The sequence below is a fragment of the Podarcis bocagei genome (assembly GCF_964188305.1).
Source record: "Podarcis bocagei genome assembly, chromosome: 8".
Classification (NCBI taxonomy): Eukaryota; Metazoa; Chordata; class Lepidosauria; order Squamata; family Lacertidae; genus Podarcis; species Podarcis bocagei.
In genome coordinates, this window is record NC_138133.1 from 56801157 (window position 1) to 56815623 (window position 14467).

At 45.0% G+C, this 14467-nt stretch overlaps 1 long non-coding RNA gene across 3 annotated transcripts in view; it reads right to left on the reverse strand.

Annotated features, from left to right (window-relative positions):
- Positions 1–9855, reverse strand: part of LOC308593134 — a 242246-nt gene extending 232391 nt beyond the window's left edge. For 2 of the 3 annotated variants that reach the window (XR_014010768.1, XR_014010769.1), the window contains exon 1: positions 9558–9855. This is a non-coding gene — a long non-coding RNA (uncharacterized lncRNA). The remainder of the gene's footprint in view (positions 1–9557) is intronic. The other variant, XR_014010767.1, reaches the window with a different exon arrangement.
- Positions 9856–14467: the final 4612 nt, after the last annotated feature.

A 14467-nucleotide genomic window follows, 5' to 3' on the forward strand; every position in this document is an offset into this window, starting at 1 on the left:
GCTTCCCTGCAGCAGGCGTCCCTTTCTAGCTGGGAGAAAGGGCCTGGGCCACGCCCCCTGGGCCAGTCGGAAAAGGCCCTGGAGGGGAGCAGGCCCTGCAGTCCTCACCCAGCCGATGGTCCGAGGCTTCCCTGCAGCAGGAGTCCCTTTATAGCCGGGAGAAAGGGCCTGGGCCACGCCCCCTGGGCCAGTTGGAGAAGGCCCTGGAAGGGAGCAGGCCCTGCAGTCCTCACCCAGCCGATGGTCCGAGGCTTCCCTGCAGCAGGCGTCCCTTTATAGCTGGGAGAAAGGGCCTGGGCCACGCCCCCTGGGCCAGTTGGAAAAGGCCCTGGAGGGGAGCAGGCCCTGCAGTCCTCACCCAGCCGATGGTCCGAGGCATCACCGCAGCAGGCGTCCCTTTATAGCTGGGAGAAAGGGCCTGGGCCACGCCCCCTGGGCCAGTTGGAGAAGGCCCTGGAAGGGAGCAGGCCCTGCAGTCCTCACCCAGCCGATGGTGAAGAGAATGAGAATACCAGGATGCCGCATAATTAAATTAAATTATACTCACTTATTTCAGTACAGATCTTTGGGACCTTTATGGATGGCACTGTGGAAGGGGTGGGGGTTTTCACAATACGCAAACTTGATTTCACAGGTTTCAAAATGATTCTAAATGGAACTGGGACTGATGTATCTGATTTCCCTTACTATGTTACGCAAAACCGGAGTTGGTAAGAATTTATATGGAAGCTCAACCATTGAAAATTGTCACCATATTTGTCCTTCCCCTCCCCCACCCCCACCCCCACACCCTCACACACGAAAAGAAGCCCTTACCATTTTTGCTGTTTTAATACTAGGCACATAGCTTGGGGCCTTCTTCCCCTGACTGTGGTCTCCTGCTGTTTTCTTGGCTTTTTGTCTGAACTGGCCTTAGGGGCCTCCCTCCCTCGCTCTCTCCTCTCCTCAGCTGTGGGGCTGTGAACTCCTTGCACCGGTTCTCTACGCTGAGGCAGAATGTGTGGAAGACACACTTCCTCTATTAAAGGCACCAGCAGCACTCAGATAAATGGGATTTGACATAGAGGGGGAGTACCATCCAACTCTTTATACATGGGGCCCCCCCCAACCACACAACTATAGAGATCTTGTTTAAAAATGTAAATAAACTAGCAGTTTACCATTGAGTTTTCATTCACAACACTCTGTTTACAGCAGACATCCTGGATGCTTCCACGTGTCTTTATGAATGTCACAATACTGTATTTTTATTTTAAATAACATCATCAGCTCAGCAGCCATTAAGAGATTGTGATATTTCTACAGCTGCTGCTAGCTTTTGGCTCAGATATTTGGGGAAGTTTCAGTCCCTGCCTTGCCCAAACTATCTGTGGTAAAAGCAGTAGCAGCAGGATCTCATATGACAGAAAATAAATATGTAATGTGGCAAAAGGAGAAACTCCCATCTCCATTCCCCCACTTTTCCCTTCAAGATATGTTCTCGGTTGAAGGGGGGGGGGACACCAAAAGATGCAGGTCAAAAGCAGAAATAAACATTAGCTAGGACATCAGATGTTCTGGCTGCCCACCCCCTGCATGACTGACAAGCTGTCCAGTCCTGATGTCACCATGGGGTCTGTATTATTCCTCGAAAACATTCCTGTTTTGTTTTATCCCTTTTGTTCCAGTTGTGTTGTATGCTAGAGGGCAGCCAGAAGTAGCCACGTCTGCTGTGTGGCCCTGTGTGTGTTCCTGTTGACCAACATATAAGGCTTCCTCATCCTTCCCTATCACTTGTCATGCCTCAAGCTTTTCCTCCTTACTCTAATCCACATATTGCTCCTTCCCATTACTGCTCTAGACCACATCAGCCCTTACAAATGACAATTTTACCTCACAGGTCAGCATCAATCTGTGGCAAATGCCTTCTAATTTCATAATTTAATTGTTTCCTAAAATGTATATACCACTTGATGGTTAAAAAACAACAACACCCTCAAAGCAGTTTTCTTACCCCTCGTAAAGATACTGTTTTTCAACCCACACTATTTTAAAAAAAATTGTTGTGAGGCCTGAATGCTATTCTTGGCTCCTTGGAGGAAAGGCAGGATACAAACAACATGATTTCTATGAAATCTTAATTTCACCACTGGAATAAATTAAAGAGAATTAAGTGAATATATGCAAATATGCATGGCTGGCATAATTTATTGATGAGAGCTTTTGTGCTTTCTAGTCACAAAAGTCAAAGAGAGTGCAGAGCAGAACCAATGGTGGGCATGATCAATTTCCTATGGAGCTGGATAAGAGATGGTGTTCAGGAACAAGCCCCTGCATTTAAACGAGGCTCATTAGGCCAGGTGGAGTCAACGTGGTGCCCTCCAAATGTTGTGGACTACAACATCCATCATTCCTGACCATTGGCCATGCTAGCTGGGGTTGATGGGATTCGCAGTTCAAACATCTAGAGGGCATCACATTATCTAGTTCCCATATTTGGAATATCAGGATCCCATTACCTTTTTTTAAAAAAAAACAGGCTGTTTTCATGTTTTTGTGTATGTCCTTCAGCACTGAATAATACGGCTTTCCCTCAACCATCTCCCATTTGCTGACAAGCTTGTGGTGCATTTGAATAATAATAATAATTATTATTATTATTATTATTATTATTATTATTATTATTATTATTATTATTATTATTATTATTATGCAGCTTTTGTACTCACCATTCAGCATAAGGCCTCAGGGTGGGTTACAGCAATATAAAAAAAGAAGATTATAACCAGTTCAGTGGTACCTCAGGTTAAGTACTTAATTTGTTCCGGAGGTGAGGTCTGTTCTTAACCTGAAACTGTTCTTAACCTGAAGTACCACTTTAGCTAATGGGGCCTCGGGCTGCTTCCGTGCTGCTGGAGCACAATTTCTGTTCTTATCCTGAAGCAAAGTTCTTAACCTGAAGCACTATTTCTGGGTTAGCAGAGTCTGTAACCTGAAGCGTATGTAACCTGAAGTGTATGTAACCCGAGGAGCCACTCTTTTTCAATCAGAAGAATCACATGGATCCTACAAACCATAGATGTCAAAGACCATCATAAAGAGGTGGACCTTAAACCTAAGAAGCAAGTTATACAATGAAGGTACCAGATGCACCTCTGAGGGGAGGAAATTTCATAGCTTAGAGGCTGCCACAGGGAATGCCCTCTCTGAAATTTGACATTGGGAATGGCTACAGGCAGCTTTCAATCAGTAAATAGTGGTGTCAGATAGGATTGCCAGGTTCCAGTACAGAGGCCCTGCCTAACATTTTGAGAGCCCTAAGTTAGTGACCACTGATCAGCCAGGGCTGGCTTCCTCATGTTTGAGTGGCCTTTGGAATAGACCTACATGCACACACCTGGGAGGCTTATCTGAATACCCACACTGACAAGAGCACTGGACCCCCATGGCTAGACATGCCGGAACCACCATTTTAATTCCCTTGTCCAAAAATAAGCGCATACGGTACCACATAGTGAGGGAATTAAAAATGAGATTGGCAAGTACAGTCACATTGTCTTGGCACTCCTGTCAGCACTGGACAAAAATGAAAAAATGAAAGGGTGGTACAAACCAGACCTGTATCTGTGGTGATGGGTCTTGGCATTTTCATGAGGGTGCTGCATGCTGGGGCCAGCCCTGGATGGAGCCATGATACCTCCTTTCCAAGGCTTCTTTTGCTCTATTCTATAGTTCCGTTAGGGGACGTGGGTGGCGCTGTGGGTTAAACCACAGAGCCTAGGGCTTGCCAATCAGAAGGTCGACAGTTTGAATCCCCGCGACAGGGTGAGCTCCTGTTGCTCAGTCCCTGCTTCTGCCAACCTAGCAGTTTGAAAGCACATCAAAGTGCAAGTAGATAAATAGGTACCGCTCCAGCGGAAAGGTAAATGGCGTTTCTGTGCGCTGCTCTGGTTCACCAGAAGCAGCTTAGTCATGCTGGCCACATGACCTGGAAGCTGTACGCCGGCTCCCTCGGCCAATAAAGCGAGGTGAGCGCCGCAACCCCAGAGTCAGTCACGACTGGACCTAATGGTCAGGGGTCCCTTTACCTTTACTATAGTTCCATTACTCACACACCAACAGAGATGTGGAAAGAGTGGCTGAAGGACCTCTGAGAGCCATACAGTAGTACCTTGGTTCTCAAACTTAATCTGTTCCGGAAGTCCTTTCCAAAACCAAAAAATTCAAAACCAAGGAGTGCTTTTCCATAGAAAGTAATGCAAAACAGATTAATCCATTCCAGACTTTAAAAAACGACCCCTAAAAGAGCAATTTAACATGAATTTTACTATCTAATGAGACCACTGATCCATAAAATGAAAACAATAATCAATGTACTGTACTATAAAATAAATAAGACAGTATTGTAGATGATAAAAATTAAAATTATTTCTTTTTCTTACCTGCACTGAAGATAGTCATTGTTTGGATGGGGGGCTTTTATCCATTTCGGCAGTCACACAATCAATCAATCAGTAGCTGAACTGGGTTCCACACAGTCACAAAAACAAATTAACAAAAAGCCACAAAAATGCAAAATAAGTAGCAAAAACAAATGCACCAAACTTAATCCATTCCAGAAGTCCGTTTGACTTCTGAAATGTTCAAAAACCAAGGCACGGCTTCTGATTGGTGCAGGCGCCCCAGAAACAATAGCCGACAACCGCACTGAAAAACGTTTGAAAACCAGAACACTTACTTCCCGGTTTTCGGTGTTTGTGAACCAAGGTGTTTGAGAACCAAGGTACCACTGTACTACAGTTTAAGAGCCAAGCTTTGCGGCTGCTGTTATTCCAGCTCCCAAGTAACATTGTCTCCCCTTTCTTTCCCACCTTCCTTAACAGCTGCTTCTATCTGGAAACAATGTGACTTTCTTGTTATCCAAGCAAGCTCTTGTGGTAAGATTTTGTTTTACCGCAAGAGGGGCAACTTTAATTTGATAGGTTTAAAAATAAAAAAGCCTATACAACATAAATAATCCCAGTGTTTTAATATGGAAAACTGGGGACAGTTGTATGCCAAAAAAGCATAATAACACAAAGTTGCAGGCTCAATCCCTGAATGGGATAGCTGCATATTCCTGCATTGGCGGGGGTTGGGCTAGATGATCGCCAGGGTCCCTTCTAAATACACAATCCTATGAATGTTCTATATCAAAATAAGCTTCGGAAATTGATCATTTAAATGTCAAGCTTCTCTGATACTTTTGGATGTTTGTTGTTTGAAGGGGGGCACTAGTCTAGCCACTGGAATGGTCATCTAAATAAATAATAATAATAATAATAATTTATTTATACCCCACCCATCTGGCTGGGTTTCCCCAGCCACTCTGGGTGGCTTCCAACCAAACACCAAAATACAATAACCTATTAAACATTAAAAGCTTCCCTAAACAGGGCTGCCTTCAGATGTCTTCTAAAAGTTTGGTAGTTGTTTTTCTCTTTGACATTTGGTGGGAGGGTGTTCCACAGGGCAGGTGCCACTACCGAGAAGGCCCTCTGCCTGGTTCCCTGTAACTTGGCTTCTCGCAGCGAGGGAACCGCTCTTAACCAATGAATTAAATGCAGCACATTTCCCCCATTGATCCAAACAGGCTTTGCTTAGGACTGTGCTGCTAGTCGATCACTTGCTTAAATTTACATACAAACAAAAACAATAGTTTCAGAAAGGGGGGAAGGGCATTCTGTGCTTTTATATGACAAATGCACGTGTCACAGCCCTCTTAAGAGAAGAATCCTCACCTATGTGGGAAAGAAAGAATGCCTTTTCTTGGACGACACCTGCCCCACGGTTTTCATACTAGTAGGGAGAAGTACCACTGCTCAGTCATAGAGCGCTTTGCATGCAGGAGGTCCTGGTTTTAATCCTTTGCATCTCCATTTCAAAAGGATAGTGGGCAAGTTCTCTCCTAGAATCAATTGAAATACTCTGATGGATTAAAAGGTGCCCCCCCAAATAATCAGGCAATAGATTCTCCAAAACACTGGGTGGGGTTTGATTTTAAATATAAGTTATATTTATAATGGGAAGCTGCCAGTCAGAGCAGATGAAATTGGACCAGCTGAACAAATAGCCTGACTTGTTTTAAAGCAGCTTACCAGGTGAAATAGATTAAACAAAAACAGCATTTTAGGAAATCTGTTGCCTTTGCAATAGGAGGCATCTTTTTTTAACCCGTCAAAGTATTTTAACTGATTCAGGCGTTCCAGCTCCCACTAACCTGGGAGTAAGCCTTATTAAGCTCTATAAGACTGGTGTAGAGCTGGATAGCTCAGTCAGTAGAGCATGAGACCCTTAACCCCAGGGTGGTAGATTTCAGCCCCAAGTTGGGTAAAAGATTCCTGCATTGCAGGGGTGAGACTAGATGACCCTATAGTTTTATGATTCTATGACTTCTGAGTAGACATGTATGGGATGCACGGCAGTCTAACCAATTAATCCACTGATAGCACAACTCTATACACATCTACTCTGCAGTCCCATTGAGAACAAATAATGTGTTTTCTAGGATGATGCCTTTACACAACTTTTATACTAGAGGAAGTACCTTAGCTGAGTGGTAGAGCACATATTTCTTATGCAGGCTTGATCCCTGCCATCTCCGTGAAATCTATTAAAGTCATTCACAAACAGCACAATGAGTACAAATGAGTAACTCTGTGAGGCACTTCTGAGCAGATATGTGTAGGATTCTACTGTAAATGGCATATTCCTACTGTCCACCAGTTTCCCCACCATTTCATGCCTTATAAAAAAAATATAAAACACATTCAGATGGTTAACATCTAAATTCAACATTTTCAACACTTGGTACAATCACCTAATCATGACTTTGTGCGCATCTTTATTCCAATGCTACTTGATTAATGACACTTTCTATGAATCAGAAATGGGTAATTTATGTCACTAGAGAATTGTGTAAGGATATTGTAATATACGAGGAGCCTTTCTCCCTTTCTGCTACAAGCACTCCCATACAACCCTATGGGACAAGTATAGCCATTCCTCCCAGCATCAAGAGTCTACACTTTAAAGTTGATGAGGCCAATGATAGAATACCGTACTCCACAGCATGAGAAAATGTGGTAGAATTTGACCTTATAAAATGGCATATTAATACAAGTAAGGGGGGGGGCAATCTTACTAATTTAGGAGAACATGTGAATGTTATTCAAATATAACACTTTGCAAAACCTAACCTTGACATTTTCCTTTTCTCTGTCAGCAAACCAGGGGAAAGTTGCCCATTATCTAAGATAATATTAGCTCTAAATGGTATGTCAAAGAGAATCTCATTCTGGTACCATGCATTAAATTCACACCAGGCTACCCCCCATTTAAATATATTGCAATCTGTTCCCTGTACTACAACATATGAGAATGAACGGGAAATTGTGTATACCATTATAGTAGAATTTACTGATATGGTAACTTGCCTTTACAAAAAAAGGAGGAAAAAGAAGAAAAGAAGAAAATCTAAGTTAAATAAACATATATTCAAATCACCCAACCGAAGCCATATGCTGGAGTAGAATTTGACATTTATCAACATTAAATGAGAAGGTTAAATGTTGTGATTAACTGTCACAGTTATTCTGTGGTACACATGAGAAGGAAGTCAGTGGGAGTTTGGGAAGACAAGGAATGCTGGATCAAAGCTTCCAAATGCAGAAGATTAACAGGGAAAATATGAAGATTTACTGAATTAATGCACACTCTGTGTACCAAACCAAGAAAGAGTTTCAAAACAATAGGGCTCTTTTTAAAAACAAGTACCTATGAAAGCAACTGATCTTCTAAAAGAATGGCATTACAGATGCCACAATCCTGGGTGTAATAGGCTTGGGTTGTATTTTGGAGGGTCTTATTAATTCCTTTGGAGAATGACTTGTAAAAGAATTATTCATCCTCCCTGTGCATAAATTCTAAAAAATAAAAACAATTCACAGTACATATCGAAATTATTTTCAAAGTCTATACAGAGAGGAGAGAATACAAAACTTTTCCCCTCCCCAGACTACATTTGAAAGCTTGTCAGCACTCAGCATTAAGGCCTTTAATCCCAGGCTCTAAATAATTTAGATAACACTTGATTACTCCTTTACTGAAATGTCAACTTCTGCAAAATCTGAGGAACACAATCCTGAGAGGACAAAAAAGAGGAGACAGACAATGTTACTACTGTAAGCAGGGAGGTGAATATCTCATAAATGGTGCAAGTCTTGGGGTTCCCAGTGTGAATGAGGGGAAATCCTTAGGTGGTGTCATAAAAGATCTTCCTTGTCTTCATCAGTAAAGCCCTGAGTGTGGGCCCCTGCAGTCCAAAAAAAACCCCCTGAATATGCATACCACAAAGAATCCCATCTAGATAATTGTGCAGATACTTTATTTCAAGTTTATCTGAGTGCTTTTACCTGTTTAGCGATACCACCCTGATTCACACATCTTTTTTTTCTTTTTAGGAATTATTTACTAAAAAGGATCCTCCACCGTTTTGTAAATCGAAAAGACTCCTTTTAAGAAAGCAAGTTCTCCCACCCCAGAATAAATCATTTGAACAGCATAAGTTACCCCACCCTAAGATACACAAGGGATTCAATTTGTACAATCTCTTCACAGGTACAAATTGCTTTCTTCCACTCAGGTACATATAAGGCTCTGCCCTTTAACAACAACTGCAAAGCCTGGGCAGTTTAGTCTGGTAGAGAAAACTATTTCCCTTTTTTTCCAAAAAGAAAAGAAGAAGAAGAAGCTATCTTGCTTCCAATCAAATTAAATGTGCTGTGGAATTCTGTGCATGCTTACTGGGTGTAAGCCCCACTGACTTCACTGGAGCTTAGTCCCAAGTGTGCACATGATTGCTCCTTTACAACTCAGTCCTATCTCAGAGGCAAGTCCCACTTTGTTGAATGGTGCTTACTCCCAAATAAGTGTGCATAGGACTGCAGCCTTAGTAATGCCCTTGGAGGTAAATTCAGTGGGACTAACCTCTCATGAAGTGCATTTAGGAGGGAGAAACAGTAGTACCAAATTTATTGTTTTAAAGGGGGGGGGACCTCTCATGGGTTTGATATATAGGCATCGACAAGTTATTATACCCATACACTGCAGATTATATAGAGACTTGCTTTCTGGGCAATTCAATAAATCCTTCACCTTAAAATAAATTTGAACTTTTAAAAAATACCCAAACAAAGAAACAGTCATTTATACTTTAAGCATGAATCATAATCACATATCATAGAATCATAACACTGTAGAGTTGGGAAGGTCTTTTGCCATCTCTGCTTGTAGAGAAATAATTTCCCCACCCTTTCAATGTACAAAATAGTCCCTTCTAGTTAGTAGCAAGCATTCTACACTGGACAGTACTAGGCAACACAAACTCCTGCCAGAGTCAATACACTACACTATGAAAGAAATCCTCAGACAACTTCAGGAATGACATCTAATCCATCAGCTCTAAAGCACATGGCCCAGTTGCACACACACACACACACACACACACCCAAAGCCCTTTCCATTTTTAACTTCCTCACCAAAGTAGATGCTCAGGAAGCAGCTTTCCCTTCCAGGATCAATCTCAGCTCCCAGCTAGGCCTGGGCCATTTGACCTAAAGGCATCCTTACTTGCAACAAAGTCTCCATCATCTTCAGAGCCAAGGAAAGAGAGAGAAAGAATGAGAAGGCCAGAAACAGGGGGAGAAAAGTCCAGTTCTCTTGTGGTCTGAGTTGGAAGCTTTGTTATGATAAAAGGAAAGGGGGGTGGAAAACTTTGGTCCAAAGTGCCAATGGGAGATCTTGCTTTCAGGAGGGCCTGTTGAGTGTGTGTGTGTGTGTGTGTGTGTGTGTGTGTGTGTGTGAGAGAGAGAGAGAGAGAGAGAGAGAGAGAGAGAGAGAGAGAGAGAGTCTTTCTTCAACTCTGCTCCTCTTGTTTCCAAAAGGGGCCTCTGGTCAGTGCTGATTAACGGGGGGGGGGGGCTGGATTGTGTGTGTGTTGTTGTTGTTGTGAAGTGTAGAATAATAGGAGATGGCCGGTGACCCAGCAAAGCCTTAAAACCTCATGCTACTTTATTGTGGCAAGCTGAGAAAGAGGGCTTTAGGACGGAGACCCCAAGCACTGACCCGCACGCATCCTGCGGATTGCCTATTCATTCCCTCAGCCTTCCAGTCGCCCATTGTTTGCCAAACAACAACGGAGATTTCACACAGAATGTAAAGCCCCTTTTCACATCCCGGTCAGAAAGGGAATTTTTGCAGCAGCCCTGGACTTTTCTTTTTCTTTTTGTCCGCCTCTCCCCCCCCCTCCCCCTTTCCGCGATGGCTGTTAGCGTGGATTTTCTAGAAACAGATTCAGAATGGGTGATTCCCGCGCCTCCTACCCTCCTACCCCGCGTTTACATCCCTCAGGCTTTTTGAATTCAGCTCAAGCAAAGCAGGATGTTGGTGTGCCTTTCCAGGTCAAAATGGTGCACTGCCGCTGCTGCAGCCACAAAAGGGCCTCTCTAATGCTTCATTGGGAGGGAGGCAAAGCCGAGGCCTCCGCCACTGTTTCTTCTTGGCCACCTCATTTCCGTCGACAGCACTAGCAACTTGGAACGAGAGTTTACTTTGCCTAGCTGGTACGTGCGCGCGTGTTTTGAAGAACACAGGGGAGAGAGACCACTAGAGACCAATATTTTAATCGTAAACTTTACTCACTCATTCGGTTTTTTTTTAATCTGGCAAGGCAAAACCTGACCTCATTTCTTGCCCACTAAAAAAGAAAGAAAGAAAAGAAAAGAGTTATTCTGCGGCAGGCAGTTAAAGCAACAACGACCACCTGCTCCGCTCTCTTATTTACTCCGCAGTAAGTCCCGTTGATTTCAATCAGATTTACTCCCAATTCATAGGGCAGCCTTCCGAAACTCTCCCTTGGTTGACCCAGCAGGTTCAAACCACGTGCCTAGATTCAGACCTGCTTTTATGGAAGCTGATAGGTTTCCTGTTAGAAGTAAGCCCCATTCAGTTCAATGGGACTCGCTGCCTAGATTGCAACCTAAGTGGCGCTTCGTCTCCAGCTCGGTAGCCAGAGGGGAGCGCCGTATTGTTGTACTGAGCACAGAAACACGCGTCCACTCAGACTGAGCACCCGCTTGTGAGCGAGTCCAGGCTGAGTTTTAAATCCTCGAGTTCAGATCTTTCTTCCCTTCCTTTCCCCCCTGTTCTTTTCTCTTTGAAAGTGGTTGAAAAAGGCAGGGGCGCGCCGTTTATTTGTGTGAGATTTCGTAACAGCTGTATCACTCAACAGCAATTTCTCCTTTTTCAGTTTATCCCACCCCCACCCCCATCCCCATTGCCATAACGTTTACATCCGTTTGGCGTGGATCTGGGACCAAGACGGGAGGCTGAAGGTAGGCGGAGAGAAAAGCGATCGCGAGGGAGAAGCCGACAAGGTCGAGTCAGGGAGAGGAGAAGAGAGCGAGAGAGGAAAAGCCAGTTTGGTGACGTCTGAGAGCGACAACAAACACTGGCCGTGCAACGCTAGACGTGTCATCTCAGAAGTGAGACCTTTTGAGTCCAAGGGGTGTTAAGCGTGTAGAGGATCGCAAAAGGGTGGAGAGATCAGGGAAATCGCACCAAAGGCCGGCACAATTCCGCCCAATGGATTTCAAGGGGAGGCGGACACGAGCTTCACTCAAATCGAATTGATCTCAAAAGCGCTTCGACTTCGGCCCACGAGCGTTGCCCGAGTATTGATCAAATTACTCGAAATAATATCACTGCAGCTGTTGCTACTTCCAATCCTCGAGATGGGGTCATTAATGATCTTCCAAACTTCCCAGACACAGGAAAAGCGAAGTGAAGGAAATTAAGCAATGTGAACGTTTCTTTCTGCCCACCCCGTCGCCTGAGAAGCTCCTTGGGTGTTGAGTGTTTTTCAGCCGCTCAGTAAGGTCTATCAGCCTTCTTCCCATTTTACAGGCGAAAACCCGAGGCTTTCCTAAAGCCGCCAAGGGAGAACTGAAACGCACATCCTCCCTCCCAAATTGCGAACTGTAGTTTGCTCCTGGGAGATCTACCATTCCCAGCACCCTTAAGAAACTACAGTTCCTCCCGTTCTTTTGGTGGGTGTGCTTTAAAGTGTGCGGTGGGGGTTGGGGTGTCTAAGGGTGCCTTGAGGAGCCGCACTCGGGTGCTTATGGTTTCTGTCCGCCGAATGGGCTGAGGAGACAAAGGGATGGAGCTGGTGGTCCACACACGTTGCCTTTCCTTGCACTTTTAGCCCAGCCTAGGATTGGGTGGCTTGGAGATCCACGGCAAAGCTAAGGAAGGGAAGAGGGAGGGCCAAGGCGTCCACTCACTCCCCCGCGCGTAGTTCTCCCTCTCCCCTATTGATATGCTAATATCCCTTGTGACGAAATCACAAAGAACACCTTGGACTCGGAGCGCTCTTCTCCCGCCCCCTAGCGCGGCCCTGTCCGGAGAAATGCCTCGCTGGTTGTAGCAGGCATTGAGCTATAGGAGCTGCCTCGGAATAAGGGGACGGGAAACTCGTTCAAATCCCCACCACCGGTCACGTAGGCTGAGTTGCACTGCAACTAGGAACTATAAGCAATGGAACTGGCTTGGAATTTAAAGTGGGGCAGCTCACAGCCAGCGGCAAATTCTGAAGTGCAGGCGCTTTTCGTGTCCCCACAGTAAAGTCCCCATAGCCGCGCCCCTAGACAAACCGATACCAACTTTGACCAGTTCAGACAGTGTGGTATCAAGACCAAGTCAGGTTTTAATCTCACTCCCACTTGGTTTAACACAGCCTAATGAGGAGCTCTGGAGGACTCAAAAGCTTGGTCATAATAAAAAGGACTTCTTTCTTTTTTGGGATGTTTCAAATTAGAAGGGGCAGTTTAACCTTTAACCCGCAGCTACGCCAATGTAACCAGCCTCTTCCTGGGCTTAGCTTCTAGGGGCGCTGAAAATTGCCCGGGGAGACGGCATCATCATCTCAAGAGATGACATCATCACTACAAGAGAGAAGCAATCGCTCCAGGAGATTACGTCACAGCCCCTGCTCTAAAATGAAATGTTCCACTACACCACTGCTGCAGATCCAGAAACCGTAGAATTCATGGGAGGCTTCGCTACTGATTCCAGGAGGAGATTATTGACAGCCAAAAAGGAGTTCTAACCTCCAGGCAGAATTTTTCAACAATATTCCAACTATTTCCTGTCCAACACACACACCCAACTTGGTCTCTGACACTGCACACTTCTGTCCCCCACACCATAAAAAAACCATTCGATCTGGATGTACCATATTCTCATTTGTTTGAAGGAGAAAAAATGCAAGCCCCTAATATTAATTCCATTTTATTTTAATTTATTTGGCCTAGCATCTCCGGAAAGGGCTGTGAATTGCTATCAGAACAGAACCATTTCCTACACGCCAAATGTTTTTAATAGTAGATACGATCGCTTCCCCTTTCCTCGTATCTTTCCGTTAGGCCTTAGTAGGTAGTCCGGACAGCTGGATGCTCGCTATTAACCAGTTTCTACCACGTGGCAATGAACTCGAAGAAACTGTAATCTCCCCTCGGAGATCCACGGGCACCTGGCGACCCGTCCCTTCTTAACCCATCACCTTCAGTTGCCTTCCGCCATGGCTTGACCCAGTGAATTTCCACCAAGCCATAAGCATAAGAGCCATTCGAGATCCGTCTAGCCGCGTCTCCCTTCCTTCCACGTATTTCATGTCGTTTATTTAAAAACACCCAAAAGGTAACATGAGGTCTGAGAGAGAAAGACAGAGAGAAATCATGACTAAAACTAGAAAATACATGTGCGGGGGGGGGGGAGCGAGAGAAAGGGGGGGGGGAGAGAGATGGAGGATTAGATTCCTTCATTTCGTTTTGGTAATCCTAAATACAGCTATCTCTGGCTCTTTAATCTCCCCTAGAGTCGGATTAGGACCCATTTGAGCTAGGACAGTTGGAATCTGCTGACGGGAGGGGTGGCGGCAAAGAAAGCACCAAGGGGGAAACTTTATATAACCAAGGCTTAGAGACACCCCTCCCAAGGTGTGGGGGGAGAGAGACATCTCCCTGGTGACCTATCCTACGCAATGGACCAGCCTGGGAGGAAAGGCATGCACTGCCCTTCCTTAGGGTCATGCGCGTTATTAACAGAGAGAAGGTTTGCTTTGGAAACATTGACAGCCCCAGAGCTCTTTGCTGCTGCCAGTCTTCTTTCCTTGTCTCCCCCCGCCCCAAGGCCAGCCCGCTTCAGGAAGCTCCTCGATGCCCAAGGAACTACACCGGAGTCTTTTTAGCATCTCATTTCCCTGCCTGTTGACAGAAGACTCTCCCGCCCCGGAGTTCCCTGCCTCCACATTAGCAAGGCAGCGGTCAATCGGCATTGGGGGGGAATAATCCGCAAAGGGAAGAGCTTCCAGTTCCGAAAGGCCGGCGGG